Source organism: Pelobates fuscus, chromosome 5, assembly GCF_036172605.1.
Source record: "Pelobates fuscus isolate aPelFus1 chromosome 5, aPelFus1.pri, whole genome shotgun sequence".
Taxonomy (NCBI): Eukaryota; Metazoa; Chordata; class Amphibia; order Anura; family Pelobatidae; genus Pelobates; species Pelobates fuscus.
Window position 1 is genome coordinate 371910258 of NC_086321.1, and position 15223 is coordinate 371925480.

Below are 15223 nucleotides of genomic sequence, written 5' to 3' on the forward strand. Positions count from 1 at the left end.
TGCTGGGATTTAATAGCTGGCCATTTAAAGGGACACGTATGAGTCCCCTCCATTGTATTTGATGTTGACATGACAGTTGGTTTGTGTTTGTAGCCAGTCTGTGCCTCTTTCCTTGTCTTATTATTAGTTCTATCATCTCTCCCCAAATTTCCCATCCCCTCTCTCCCTCCCTGTCCCTCCCTCCTGTGAGTGCTGAAGCTCAGAGACGGATGTGGGACGCTCTGATCTAATCTGCAGGAGCACAGCCCTTTGAAATTCTCAAATTACTTCCCATTTACCCCCTAAAAGATCCCTAAGTGACTTCAACTTGATGACTTTAACGGCTCTTTAATGAGGAAATGGCAATCTAGCCTGTGGCAGGGGGAGGGCTGAGCTGAAAGGGTTAATTTAAAGCCCCCTCCTCCCTTTTGCAACCAGTTTCCAGATCTTGGACTCAATTCCATTGAGCCTCACACTCTCCTCTGAGTCCTGCACTCCTCACCTATTTAACTCCATTGGAAGTGGGCTTTGGACTCAGTGTCACCTTGCTGAGTAGTGAGCTGGGTTACCAACCTCTCTAACTTTGGAGAGGTCCATCATCTGGCCACAATTTGGGTTATTCTTGCATCCTCCAACTTCTAGAGGAGAACACTTTGCACTTGCACACATCTTCCTATCTCAGGAGTGAGTCTCCCATTGTGCCTTCTTATCTGGATTTGAATTGATCTCTGACTCCATACAGGTTTTTTGTTTTGAGAGTGAATCTGGTTTGCTAACTCCATCACCCTGCACCTGCCTTGTTCATAGCACTAATCAGTGGATTCCTGGACCTTGTACTGGGCGCACAGTACCAGAAGGGACCAAAGGGCTTACTGCTGGACCAATAGTGGCACATTTGGAGTATTGGAGAGACTTGCACTCCCAGAGGTATGTGTGTTACTTTTGTCTTCTGCTGGGGATAGAATGGTGATACTTTAGCAATCTAAGCTCCTGTGAAGTTCTAAGATTTAGCTGGTTGTCTGGGAGATGGGATGGACATGCAGAATGGGATCCGCTTCTAAAAACTTTTATTTGTGTACACTTTATTTTTCTTTCTGTGCCTCAGTGAGTCTGGCAGGTCCTTGCAGCGTAGGGATGGCACAGATACTCAGTGGGTACAGTGTGGGAAGCAATTTAACCATCTGGGGTAGTAGAAGAGCAGGGAGTATGCATGTGGGGGCATCATGGTTGGGGCATGGGAACTGTGATGGTGACTTGTGGGCACAGTAAATGAAAGCCTGGCACATGGAAGCAAAGAGCAAAATGTGTGGCATGGTGTGAGGATGGCAAGTGGAAGTAGGGAAATGGCATATAAGGACATAGAATGAAGATGCCATGTGTGTGATTTTTGTCCCAGGGCAGAGCCACTGATGCTCCTTGGGGGTGCAGTGAATTTGCATTAGGGGTTAGAACAGGAAAATTAATCTGGGTGAATGTGTGACCTGATGGAAGGTGCTCTATAAAAGGAGCTGAGGATATATGTTCATTGATGGGATGGGGTAGTGTGGTTGACATTCGGGTCCAGGGAAGGGGCAGTAATGAGGTCCATTTAGGTGTACCTTCCTGTTAATAATTTTTAGAGGAATGTGTAGACCCAGTGAAAATACAAGCAATGTCTTAAGTATGAATTATTATTTTTATTTTATTTTTTGATAATGCTCCCTTAACTTGGCTGAATGGGTGCACTGGTATTTGAATTTATCATTCGTATACTGGGAGTATGAAAGACTTTACAGATGTGACATATTGAGCCCACTGGATTATCTTGTCTGCACTGCACATTTTGTATATGTAAAAAGCTCAGTTTGTATTTGTCATCAATGCAAGATGCTCTTACACAAAACAATCTTTATGGTGTGTTTGTTTTTTGTCACATTAACTCGTGCTACATGACCTAACCGGCTACGCAGTATAGTACAGTGTGAACGGAACGAGTTGCAGGGATTGTGACCAGTCCATGCAAGTAGAAGGGGATTGCATTAAGGATATTGTTCCTGATCTGTTCTAGTCTAGAACAGTGGCTGCTTACTGTGGCACACCAGATATTTCAACGACATTTCCACTGGTGCGTAACCATTAAGCAGAATGCTGCGTTTTGCTTAAGCAGTCTGTGCATCAAAACGTAATTTACAAACATCTGGGGTGCTATGGACAGCTATCGCATATCTACATTGTTTTAGGAACCCATGGTGTCTAGGTGCAATGACCGTTCCATCGCAGCTTGATAGCTAAAGGATTCTTCGCTGTGCATTCACATAGTACTGAAGGAACAACACCAGTGAAGGTTTTAGGAATATCCCAACTGGAAATCAATTGAGTAATCCCTAAATTGTAGGCGGTGGCAGTGGGGTACTCATGAAGAATAATTTAAGTACTGATCTATATGGGTGGTATGAGATGTCTGGTTAGGTTCTTGGTAAAATTTACATTATGCTTTGGAGTGTCTTAGTGGGGTATGATTGATCTTGGACCTATTGTGAGTCTGTGCATGTCCTGTTGGTCACGTAAAACCCAGTTACAAAGTATCGTGTGATATGGGCTATATGATCAGTCAAGAGCAATCAGATCCACTTCCAATCATCAAACACAAATTGACACTTAACCACGCAAGTGTCTGATCATGAAGTTTTCATATAGCAAGTATTAATAATCAATGGTGTAAAAGAGATGCTGTTATTTGGTGCATATAGATTTTGTCTTTCCTTTGGACACTTCAATCTCTGCTGGTTGCAATTTTTAAAATCTTAAATATAAATCTACATATAAGAAGTACATGCACTTTTTTTCTAAACAAATAAATATAAATAAAATAAAATAATGGTGACCATGTTCCTGCCTAACTCTCAATAAAACTAATAATTAACAAAGTAGATAGCAAAGTGTGAAATATGATTTCTATGGGCATGAAACAATGTGGTGGTGTTGTTTTGTTTTTCCCCCAATAATTTGTTTTATTATTTTCCTCAAATTTAGTTGTGGGTTGTTGTTTTTTTTTTGGTTTTTTTTTTACTCTCTGGCTTTTAACTCTTAGATGCACTGGAGAAAGCAGCTAAGTGCCGAGCTGCAGAATATGTTGGCGCTTTATAAATCATAATAATTAATGGAACGAGGTTCTATTTCTAGTCCCAGCTGACTGCTGTCTCCTTTGCTTCCCATGTGTTTATCAGATTCGTTCTGCTACAAGAACGCTCCGTGTTTTGTAATTGCTAAGTAAGTATATTTCCCTTCGATACTATAAACTCAGATTCTCCCCCCACCCCACTCCCCGGACGCTGCCTGTGGTTGATGAGGGGAAAAAAAAGACTATGCCAGAAAAGTGAAGATCAAAGCGACGTGGCGACACCCAAAGCCGCAGAAAAGGAAAGGGCGGGGGGAGTGGGGTTGGGATTCAAAGAACGATGGAAAGAAGGAGAGAAAAAGAGAGCAAGAGCAGAAGCTAGGGTTGCCACCTGTTCTGTATTTTACCGGTTCAGACGATATTTGAGGCTGCCTGGCCATGTGCTGGCATTGCAAAAATACCGGCAATACAAATGCCGCACTCTTTCTGATTGAGATTAGACTGCAGTAGAGGTCACTGGGTTTGGAGAGAGGCATGGATAGAAAGTTACACAAATCTCCCTTCCTTTCTCTACTCATTGAATCTGCGGAGGAGCAAATCTGCACAGCAAATTCAGCCTGGAGCACATTGCAGATCAGGTAAGTGAGGGATGGGGAGAAATGGGAGGACATGCTGCAAGGAGACACATGTGAGGGTAAGCAGAAGAAGAAAGGCAAAAACGATGGGTTATCGTGAGAAGAGACACGGATGGGGGGGTAATTGGACAGGCGGAGAGACACGGATGGGGGGGTAATTGGACAGGCGGAGAGACACGGATGGGGGGGTAATTGGACAGGCGGAGAGACACGGATGGGGGGGTAATTGGACAGGCGGAGAGACACGGATGGGGGGGTAATTGGACAGGCGGAGAGACACGGATGGGGGGGTAATTGGACAGGCGGAGAGACACGGATGGGGGGGTAATTGGACAGGCGGAGAGACACAGATGGGGGGGTAATTGGACAGGCGGAGAGAGGCGGATGGGGGTAATTGGAGAGGCGGATGGGGGTAATTGGACAGGCGGAGAGAGGCGGATGGGGGGGTAATTGGACAGGCGCAGAGACGCGTATGGGGGAGTTAGGTCAGGTGAGAGAGTTGTGGGGGGGGGGGGGTTGGACATGTGAAAGTGAGATGAAGAGAGAATGAGGAGGGTAGTAAACCTTGAAGACCTAAAACAAGGTGTTGTACAGTGGCATCCTTTAAAATACATTACTGAATAAAAGGAAAACTGTGTGTTTTTTTGTTTGTTTATTTTGGGGGGTGGGCTTTCAACACTATTTAGTAGATTTAAAAAAAAAAAAAAAGTGTGCTAAAATTCACCCCTGCATGCTTAAATACAAGACTGAATTCACACAAAGCAACATCAAAAAACAACTAGTTACAGCTGTTCTGGTACAATAGCAGAACAGCCAAATTTTTCTAAATCCTTAACTTTGTAACTTGGTTTTCAATTCTACACACCAAATTCTTTGGTTTATGGAGTAAATTACAGAGATCTATTAATTAAAATGTGAAATGTTGTGAATTGAAATATTCTAAATAATTGAGTTGGTAAATTGCTCCAATTTAGCCTAGGAACAGCTTGGCTATTTGAACATGGATTGACCCCCTGTGCATTGGTATATATTGTCTATGATGCTGACCACATGCTGCTGTGTTAATTGAATGACCACTCAAAAGAGCAGTCCCTCTATACAGCAGACTCAAACTCGGAGTAGTGTGATAACCATAACTTAAGATATTCACACGAACTGGTAAATGTATGGGGGGAAAAATTGGCAATTGGTTGTAGGGATATTCTAATTACGGATGCTTAATGCCTACAGGTTCCGTTGCTTGTAAACCCTACAAACGGGTATCTGGACCCACTTATAATAAAGCAAACATTAATGCTTAATAGACTTGCGAACAGTGGGAAAAATTCAGTTTGGGCAAATCATTTTATCTGAAGAATAGTGTCCATACAAAATCTTCTGGAAATTAATTTGGGCAAACTAAACTGGTGTGAAAATGGGCCCGTTGGTTTATAAATTATGTTTGTTACATAAATAGTTAATGTAAGTCATCTAAAATGTCTCACAACAGTCTGCCCCTGGCCAAACCCTAACTCGTACCCTTAGAATAGGTGTCTGAAATGTTGGGTACTATGGTTAAAACTGTAATTTTGTTCTTAATTAAAAGGACACCTACTGTTTAATGTAGTTGTTCTGGTGAGTATAGTCAGTCCCAGCAGGCATTGTCATGTAAAAACTGCCTTCTCAGAGAAAATGCAGTGTTTACATTACAGTCTAGGAACACCTCTAGTGGCCATTCAGTGTCTCCACCCTCTGTATGCAGATAACTTTCCTTATAGAGATGCATCGATTCAATGCATCTCTATGAGGAGATGCTCATTGGCCAGGGCGGTGTTTGGCTCAGCCCGGGGAGAGCATTGTGGTTGGCTGAGATCATCACTTCTGATGATGTCTGCCAAAAAGGCACAACAGGGGCAGAGACAGCAGCAGCAGACTGGAATAAAGGTAAGATTTAACTATATTAAGGGGAGCTAGATGGTGTTTTAACACTCTAGGGCAAGGATAGGCAACCTTCGGCTCTCCAGATGTTGTGGACTACATCCCCCCATAATGCTCTTACACACATAATGCTGGCAAAGCATCATGGGAGGTGTAGTCCAAAACATCTGGAGAGCCGAAGGTTCCCCACCCCTGCTCTAGGGCAAGCATGTCAAACTGAAAGGCTAGCACGGGCCACATAAACAAGGTTTAAGTTTATGTGGGCCTTAAAAAAAAAAAAAAAAAAAAACTAAAATTTTCATAGAAACCTAGGTTTGTTTTGAAAAGTACAGTATAAAATAAAAAAAAATAAAAAAGTCAGCATTCCCCTCTACTAAACCCCGGCTGGGGTCTAGCCTCTGGTATACCCCCAATGGCGCTGTCAAAAGCGGATCCTCCCGCTACTCCTTGAAAACCTGGGAAGGTGGAGAACGTTGATGTCACGTCGGAATGTGAAGTGGCATGCGTGCCTCTGTGACACATATATATTAATATACATACACACTCTCTGACAGACACACACAGACTGAGAGACACATTTCCACATTCTTGCACACATCATTTGATTTATTGCTCCATACCTTTTGGGAGCTGGTGTGGGGACTCTTCTCTCGGGAGCTCAGTCTTCCTGCCCCTCACTACTCCCTCACGCATGCAGTTTCGTGGTGCCGAGGAGGAGCAGAAAGATAGCTCCCTCGCTGCCGCCAGGGACCTCTCCTCCGGCCGGTACCGGGTAATTTTGGCAGAGTAGGCACCTGCAATGTAAGGAGAGCAGGTGCCTACTCTGCCTTATTAATAATGGCAAACTCGCGGCTTGCCGGGCGCAAATATATTCATTGTGGGACGCGAGTTTGACATGCTCTAATGTCCGTAAAACGTGATTGTGTTCCTGATCCTATAGTGTTCCTTTAAGGAACTGGGACAATCCACCTAAACTCCGACTAATTGCAATTCGGCTGAAACAAATGCACTGCACAGATACACTGGATATAGTCTTTTAGACTCTGTACGACAGTGTATCTTCTTCCCCCTAGAAAGGAGTCTAGTCATGGACATTATTGGTGGGGACGCGTTTAGTTAACTGTGTCCCAGACTGACCCTGCTCAATAAATGAATTTCAAAACCTAAAAGTGCACTCGCAGGGACATTCAAAGGCCAATCTAAGCTGTGAATTGGAGGATTAGGCGTGACTGTTAGCAGAGGTGGTGTATATTAGGAATGTGTTATAGTGAAGTATCAATATTTAGGCTATGCCCAGTGCTTGGTAAATAACAAACAAACATATAAAAGTAAATTTTTCATTAAAAATAAATCTGTTACAGCTGTTGGGTCATATCCTATCAATTTCTGTATAGATATTTTGAATCTTGGCTTCCTGACTCCGATAAAGGATGCTCAAACTATTCTGTTCCTACAGGTTATTGTAGAAGTTGTGGTGACAGGAGTCTTCGGTACCAGATTCCCCCTCCCCTGGTCCACTTGCTGCTTCCAAGAGAACACGTTGGTTTCACTTCCACATTCTCTGCAATCCAATACTTGCAGCATATACTTTTATATCCACATTTAGATTGATATGTATTAATAATGTTGCGATATCATCACTACAGATGGCTGTAGTGGTTATGGTGCTTAGTGACTTAATCATGTTAAACACTCATTCAAAATGTTACTTCTCCACAAACCAATGCAATTAAACTGGTCCTGTCCCTTTACCGAGGGAGGGGGTTGCCCGTTCTGACCAATTTGTCCTAGAAGGCCCATGAGAAAATGATTAAGGGGATAAAATAAGACAAAAGGCAGAGTTGTGAAACCATAGAATGGTAAAAAATAAAATTAAAACATAAGTTTGTGCTATCTTGGGTATTATAGCTGGAACGTTGGAGAAGTAGCCCACTATGAGGCAAGAAAACAAGGAATCAAATAAAAAAAATATAAGCGACTTGTTTAGTGGGTTTCGACCCTCTCTGTACTGTGTGTATTTTCTGCAAATTTATGATCTGGTAGTTTCTCCTGTGAAAAAGGACTAAGGGAGAGAAGGAGCTTTATTTTAATAATAAGAACGCATTGTAATGTTATTGCTTATAAAGCAGAATATTGCTCTGTCATCTTCTCTACGGCGGGGAAGAAATAAACTTTATTTCTTTTTTTTGTACGCCCCTGTTTTGGGAACAAATCCGGTCTTCAATTTAATGTCATAATTTCCCTCTTTTCTAGGAGCTCCATATTGTTGGTGTGCCTGTATAACAGAGCTCCACCGCAATAATACTCCCAGTAATGTGTCTGAGTGTATAACAGAGCTCCACGGCAATAATACTCCCAGTAATGTGTTTGAGTGTATAACAGAGCTCCAAAGCAATAATACTCCCAGTAATGTGTTTGAGTGTATAACAGAGCTCCACAGCAATAATACTCCCAGTAATGTGTCTGAATGTATAACAGAGCTCCACAGCAATAATACTCCCAGTAATGTGTCTGAGTGTATAACAGAGCTCCACAGCAATAATACTCCCAGTAATGTGTCTGAGTGCATAACCGAGCCCCACACCAATAATACTCCCAGTAATGTGTCTGAGTGCATAACAGAGCTCCACAGCAATAATACTCCCAGTAATGTATCTGAGTGTATAACAGAGCTCCACAGCAATAATACTCCCAGTAATGTTTGTTGAAATCCGTCTGTGTAAGATACATTCTTCTTGTTCTAAATTGTATTCAGTTGCAAACATTGTTGCCCTTTGGTCACACTGACACCCCTAAAATGAAAGTGTCCCTCTTCGTCCATTTGGAATGTTGGGAGTTATGGCTCGTCTGTTTTGGTTTTTTTTTGTTTGTTTGTGGGGTTTTTTTTATTTTTTTTGGGTGGGGTTTTCCCCTAAACATTCCACAAGGTGCCGAGTCTGCTTATATGGAGACGGCTGAAGGTTGAGGAGATGAAGAGCTTTATTTACCTCAAGCAGCCCCTCTGTACCACTGTCATTTATCTTCCTCACTAGCTAGTAAATTCATTGTGAGCAATAAGGTGAAATAAGCATCGGTTGTGACATCTGATGGGGAAACGGTGGCAGAAACTCTCTTTTGCTGAAGACTGGCATTCACATGCCCCCCCCCCCCCCCCCATAAAAATTCTCCAAGAGAACCTCAAGGGACATACCTGCTTTTAAAGGCTATCTTTAGCTTTTGCTACTTGAACACAATCTGTATTACAGGAATGGTCTGGTCCTTGAGAAACATGCCAGGAATTTTCATTTATTTTTATGGCTGTAGTTAATTCACACCACAAGCTGTCAGAGCATTACAGTGCTGTCTGCTTTGGCTGCAGTCTGCCTACAAAGCAAGATGGCTGGAAACGTATTGCTATATTCTGTACTAGAGCGAAGATCATGCAACCTTTTGTTGCTGTGGCCTCTCCATGAAACAATATAGAAGGGCCTGTCTCAGCTGTCTTCTGCCCACGAAATGGGCCTTACATTGTGCCTTCTGTGGTCTGTTCACACAGAAGGACGGTGGAACCTTATTACTGTTTGTACTCATGATCTATTGAGCTCAAGTGCACACACTGAAAAGGATGCTGGCAGGAGATTCTATAAACATTTTAAAATGTTATTTTGACCAATGTATTTGGGGTATAATATCCCATTATGCCTTCATGTACTTATGAAATGCATGACTGACTGTGTTTGTCAGTCATATCCTCACTCTTCCTTTGATCCTCAAAGCTTTTCCTATTGAGGGGCCAACATACTAAAGGTATTCACTATTTACCTCTGTTTGTTTTTTCTTTGAAATGAGTGTGCCACCCTAGCACATACCATGCATTCTGTTTAATTTTGTATATACGCATGTATTTACAGGGATATTTAATGGTTATAAATTACTTGTTTTATAGTTCTTTGATGTATTTTTCTAAGAAAACCCTTAATCTCCAAATACTGGGAGTACCAGCTTTCAAATGAAGAACTTATAAAGAAATTATTTATTTATTTTCCATGTCCAATAATTTAGCATGCAGGGAGGCTCCGCGGCTTACTAATTGTCAGGATAATTTCAAGGCTTGTTACTCAAAAAAGAAACAGGTTTTTTTTTTGTTTTTTTTTACATTTTATTAAAATCTCTCTTGAACATTTGGTGAGTGGACATAAACAGTTCCCATGCTTAAAATGCAGAAAAATTGCAACGATTGTTTGACTTGGAAGCACGGCAACATTTAGTTCTATTTGAAAACCAAACTAAATCAAACACTTTGGAAAAAAATAATATATATATATATATATATATATATATATATATATGTTAATACAATGTTAAACAAAAATCTGCACACCAGTCAAGCCATAAGACTTGCTTTTCCCACAGAAATCCCAAAACTGCAGCGATGTTGCAACCGCAAAGGATTCTGGGTGGGCATATGCAAATTAGTTTAACAATGAATCACATTTTTGCCTCATTCCATTTTAAACATGGGTTCCTTTTAATCTGTGTTTGCAGTATACAACTGCTTGGAACACAATTTAGGAAAAGATGCAAAGTGAGTGGTTCACTGGTGTGTGTGTTTTTTTTTGTTTTTGTTTTTTTTTTCTACTTGACTATTTCGACGGAAGCTCCTCCAGTGGCTGCCAGTGTGACAGCAATATTTCCGTGCAGGCAAAACTACAGGGATATGTGTGTGTACGTACAAAGGTATCCACGTGGGTCCAGCACTCACTTTTCTAATCTTTTAAATGCCTGAGTGTAAAACTTTAGGCAGAATATAATATAGAAGAAAAGCGCACTCACAGGTCTTTGTAGATAAATCCTCTTATTGTGTCGACGTGTCAGTCCAACAAGTCTTGGGGGGGAAAAGCCCTGTGTTGGAGAGTCGAAAGATTTGAGGTGTATCTTTTTGACACAATAAAAGGTTTTGCCTACAAATACCTGTGAGTGCACTCTTCTTCTATATTTTTGTGCGTGTGTATGTAAAAAAAAAGATAAAACTTGTATCTTGTAATACCTTTTTTATTGGACTAACGGAATTTTGTAATGACAAGCTATCTGGAGAACCGCCATTTCTTAAGTCTAAAGCATATGGCTACAATCTCTACTTGAAACCATCAACTTGCGTGACTCAAGACCATCATATGGGTTGTTCATAAAAACTGTGGAACTTTTTAGAAAGTTAGATCAATGTGAAATATACTCAGCTCATCAGATTAACTTGGAGCATAATCATGTGATTCCTTTGTGCTGGATATGGAGTGTGATTTGTACCAATCTCCACTGCATTTCTCATTCCAGTAAGCGCTGTGCAGCTCTGCCCCAGGAAGAACCTCTAGTGGCCGTTTGAGTGGTGTCCACTAGAGGTGTTCCTAGGCTGTAATCCAAACACACTGCCTTTTCTCTGAAAAGACTGTGTTTACTACAAAAAGCCTGAAGGGAATGTTTATACTCTCAGAAGAAATGCAATAAGCTGTAGTTGTTCTGGTGCCTATAGTGTACCTTTTTAACAACTTGCAAACTGGGGACAAAAGGTCATCCATGAGCTGAGTATATTTACATTGACCTAACTTTCTAAAAAGTTCCACAGTTTTTATGTCTTCGTGAAGACCATGTTTACAGGGCTGGCGTTTCCTATAGGCGACTTGGGCAGTCGCCTAGGGTGCCCCTTAGGATGGGGCGCCACCAAGAGCGCTGGCATCCCTCATGCTGCAGCCGCCTGATCACTCCATGAGGGCGCACCAGCCCGGGGGCTCAAGATATGAGGGATTAGCAGGAGGGAAGTACACAGCGTGGCCGAGCTCCGGTCCGGTCCGCGGTACAGGAGCATTCGTTTCCTGTACAGTCCGACCGGGTACAGGAAACAGAAACTCCTGCACCCCAGACCAGAGCTCAACCACGCTACACAGGGTGGGGAATGCAGAGGATGGGGGAGAGACCACGAGGAGGGAGAGGAGAGACCACTAGGGGAGATGTGGGGGGGGGGTCCACTAATGGAGCTGAGGAGGGAAGAGCAGAGACCACTAAGGGGCAGGGGAGAGCTCTATGAGGGAGAGGGTAGGAGAGAGCACTAAAAGATGGGGGGAGCACCAAGGGACGGGGGGGGGAGTGTAGGAGAGAGCACTAGGAGACGGGAGGGAAGAAGGCTACTGGAAAGGGGCCAGGGAGATCACTAAGGGACAGTGGGGCAGGGGAGAGTTCTAAGGGACATGAGGGGAGAGAGGCTGACGAAGTGGGGAAAGAGAAGCACAAAGGGGCTGGTAGGACTCAGCCCCTATCCTACCCCACAATGCTTCCCTATACATACACAGAAACACACAATTCATCCTTACACACAGAAACACACCATGCTTCCCTTACACACACACAGAAACATACAATGCATCCCTTGCACGCGCACACACACACACACACACACTGAAACACAAAGCGCCTCTTAAACACACATCAATACACCCCTTACAGACACACGCACTGCATCCCTTACATACACAGAAACACACCATTATTATAATAATAATAATGTTATTTATATTCACCAACGAATTCCGCAGCGTTTTACAGTGGGTGGACGAACAGACATGTAGTTGTAACCAGACAAGTTGGACACACAGGAACAGAGGGGTTGAGGGCCCTGCTCAATGAGCTTACATGCTAGAGGGAGTGGGGTAAAATGACACAAAAAGGTAAGGATAGTATTAGACTAGTGACAGTTGCAGAAGAGGAATCAGTTGGGAGCTATTAACAGTTTAATTGATACGCTTTTATGAAGTAGTGGGGTTTTCAATGATTTTTTTTTTTTTTTTTTTTGGGAAGAGCGTTTCACAGGAACGGCGCAGCCCTCGAAGTCTTGCGAGCATCAGAGGTGGGAGTACAGACAGAAGATAGCCGTAAGTCTTCAGCAGAGCGTAAAGGCATAGACAGGACATACTTGTGTATAAGGGAGGATAGATAGGTGGGAGCAGCATTATGTAGATATTTGAAAGCAAGAACCAGAATTTAAAATTGAGACCTATATCTTACAGGAAGCCAATATAGGGACTGACAGAAGGGTGAGGCATGGGAGGTGCGGGCGGACAGGAAGATTAGCCTCTCCACCTCATTCATTATGAACTGTAACAGTGCAAGTTGGGAGCACCTAAGCCAACTGAGAAGCGGATTACAGTAGTCAAGGCAAGAAAGGACAGTGGAATGGACCAGCACCTTAGTCGCATCTGGCGTTAGCTAGGGTCGGATGCGCGCAATGTTTTTGAGATGGAAGCGGCAGGATTTGGCGTCCCTTACACATACAAACACAGATTCACACAATGCATCCCTTAAACACAACCAGAAACACACACACTGTATCCACTATATATATATATATATATATATATATATATATATATATATATATATATACACACACACACACTGCATCACCTACACAAACTGGCATCCCTATACACTACATTCCATAAGCACACACTTTAGATCCTCTACACTAACACGTAACATATCCCCTACACACTCCACTCCCTGTGAGCGAACTCATGGGTGGAACATCTAGGTGGACTTATGGGTGGGCATACTCACCATCAGGCCTTGGGGGCCCAGACCTTGAGCTGTGCAAGGGGCCCCAAAAAACAGAGCTGCTTCACTTTCCCCCAGAACACTGACTTTTGTGACCACAGTTACAAGAGAGCCTGTTCTACACCAGACCAGTGGAGCCAGACTGCAGCCAAAGCCCAATCTGCAGGCAAAGTAGGCAATCTAGTATATTATCAGTGACCCTAAACTCTAATTTACCTCACATTAAAGGGACACTATAGTCCCCAGAACCACAGCAGCTTAATGTGGTTCTGGTGTCTAAAGCCTGTCCCTGCAGGCTTTTTAATGCAAACACACACTGTGTGCAGCACTGGCGCTAGTTCATATGGCAGATCATATGGGGGAGAGAGGGGGCAGCAATTTTTTTCTTTTATCATAGGGCGGCAAAAATCCTTGCACCGGCCCTGCCCGTTTAGCTGCAACATCTACATTAGTTTGTTGTAACTCTGCAGTGCTGAGTTCATTACGTTTATTTGAAAACCCTTTGGAGTTCTGCAAATATCATGGGGGGGGGGGGGGGAAGGGGTGTGTGCGTGCGCGCATTTCTCAATCCCTAGCTTTGTGAAGCCCTACAATAATGATGTTTGTCACACAAGAAGCATGGAAATCACATTATGGTAATATAAGATCTGCTGCACGTCTTGTCTAGGAATTTATTACATGTTAATATGTCCCAGTGGAGTGAAGGCGTCTGAGATCCTGTGACTATCTTGCCATGAGATGTACATCCAGACCTGGCAATCGTGGTCTTAAACCCACGTACCCCCTGCTTCACCTTTTGTCCCAGTTTTTCCCCTTGTGGCACCTGCTTTTAGGATGGTGTGGGTTGGTTTTTGCATGGACTCCTGAACTTGGCATTGAAATATATTTTAAAATCTCTGAGTATCAAAGAAATTGGTTCATTTACAGCACTCTTTATGGGAGTATTCATGCTTTTTGCAAAAAGGAAAAAAAATTGGTAGCTAAAGGGGACTACTGGTGTTTTTTTAAACATGACCACAAGACCGTTTATTATTATTATATATTTAGGGTATTCTATGATGCTATAAGCAATGCAATATATTAAATATTAAAATGTACATTTTTAAAGGCTAGACCAAATTAAAGGGTTGTAAAGAAATCCCCAGGCTCTAATTTAAAAAAAAAATAATATATATTTTTTTTTTGTCAAACTTGACTGTGTTGTTGTGACATGGTTTCTGAAAATGTTGCTAATATCAAAAAGTAGACTAGACTTTGTTGAATTTCATGTGTTGGATATGTGGGGGGGGGAATGGGCAAGTAAAAAGATACGTGACTTTGAGAAGGGCCAAAGCATCTCTAAAACTGCTAGTTTTGTGGGATGTTCCTGATATGCATTGGTTAGTAACTACCGAAAGTGGTGCAAGGAAGGGCAACCGGTATCCGCTTCATGAAGCCCAAGGCTTATTGATGCCCGTGGGAAGTGAAGGCTAGCACGTCTGGTCCGATGACTCAGAAGAGCCTCTATATCTCAAATTGCTGAAAAATTTAATGCTGGCCATGATGGAAAGGTGTCAGAGCACACACTATATTGCAGTTTGGTCTGTGGCTACTCAGCCCTATAAGCAGCAAAGTGTCCACAATGACCCCTATCCATCGCCAAAATAGCCTTCATTGGGGACGTGAGTGTCAGAACTGGACCATAGAGCAATGGAAGAAGGTTGCCTGGTCTGATCGTTCACACTTTCTTTTAGATCAGGTGGATGTCAGGGTGCATGTGCGTCATTTACCTGCGGAGGAGATGTCAGCAAGATGCAGGTGGGCGGAGGCAGTGTTATGCTCTGGGAATCCTTGGGTCCTGGCATTCATGTGGATCTTACTTTGATACATACCACCAAGGCTGGCCCAAGACAGTGTGCTGCCTGGGTGCAAAGATGAAATGCTGCCCCCCACCAAAACACCCCACGTCTATTAAGTTATGCGGTGTGTGTGTGTGTGTTGAATGCAGCGTGTGTGTTTGTGTAGTGGAAGTAGC

The 15223-nt window shown here is 42.8% G+C and overlaps 1 protein-coding gene across 1 annotated transcript in view; it reads left to right on the plus strand.

Annotated features, from left to right (window-relative positions):
• Positions 1-239: 239 nt before the first annotated feature.
• Positions 240-15223, plus strand: part of NOTUM (notum, palmitoleoyl-protein carboxylesterase) — a 29089-nt gene continuing 14105 nt past the window's right edge. Inside the window, exon 1 of the mRNA XM_063453405.1 lies at positions 240-906. The gene's annotated coding sequence lies outside the window, so the exon portion shown is untranslated. The remainder of the gene's footprint in view (positions 907-15223) is intronic.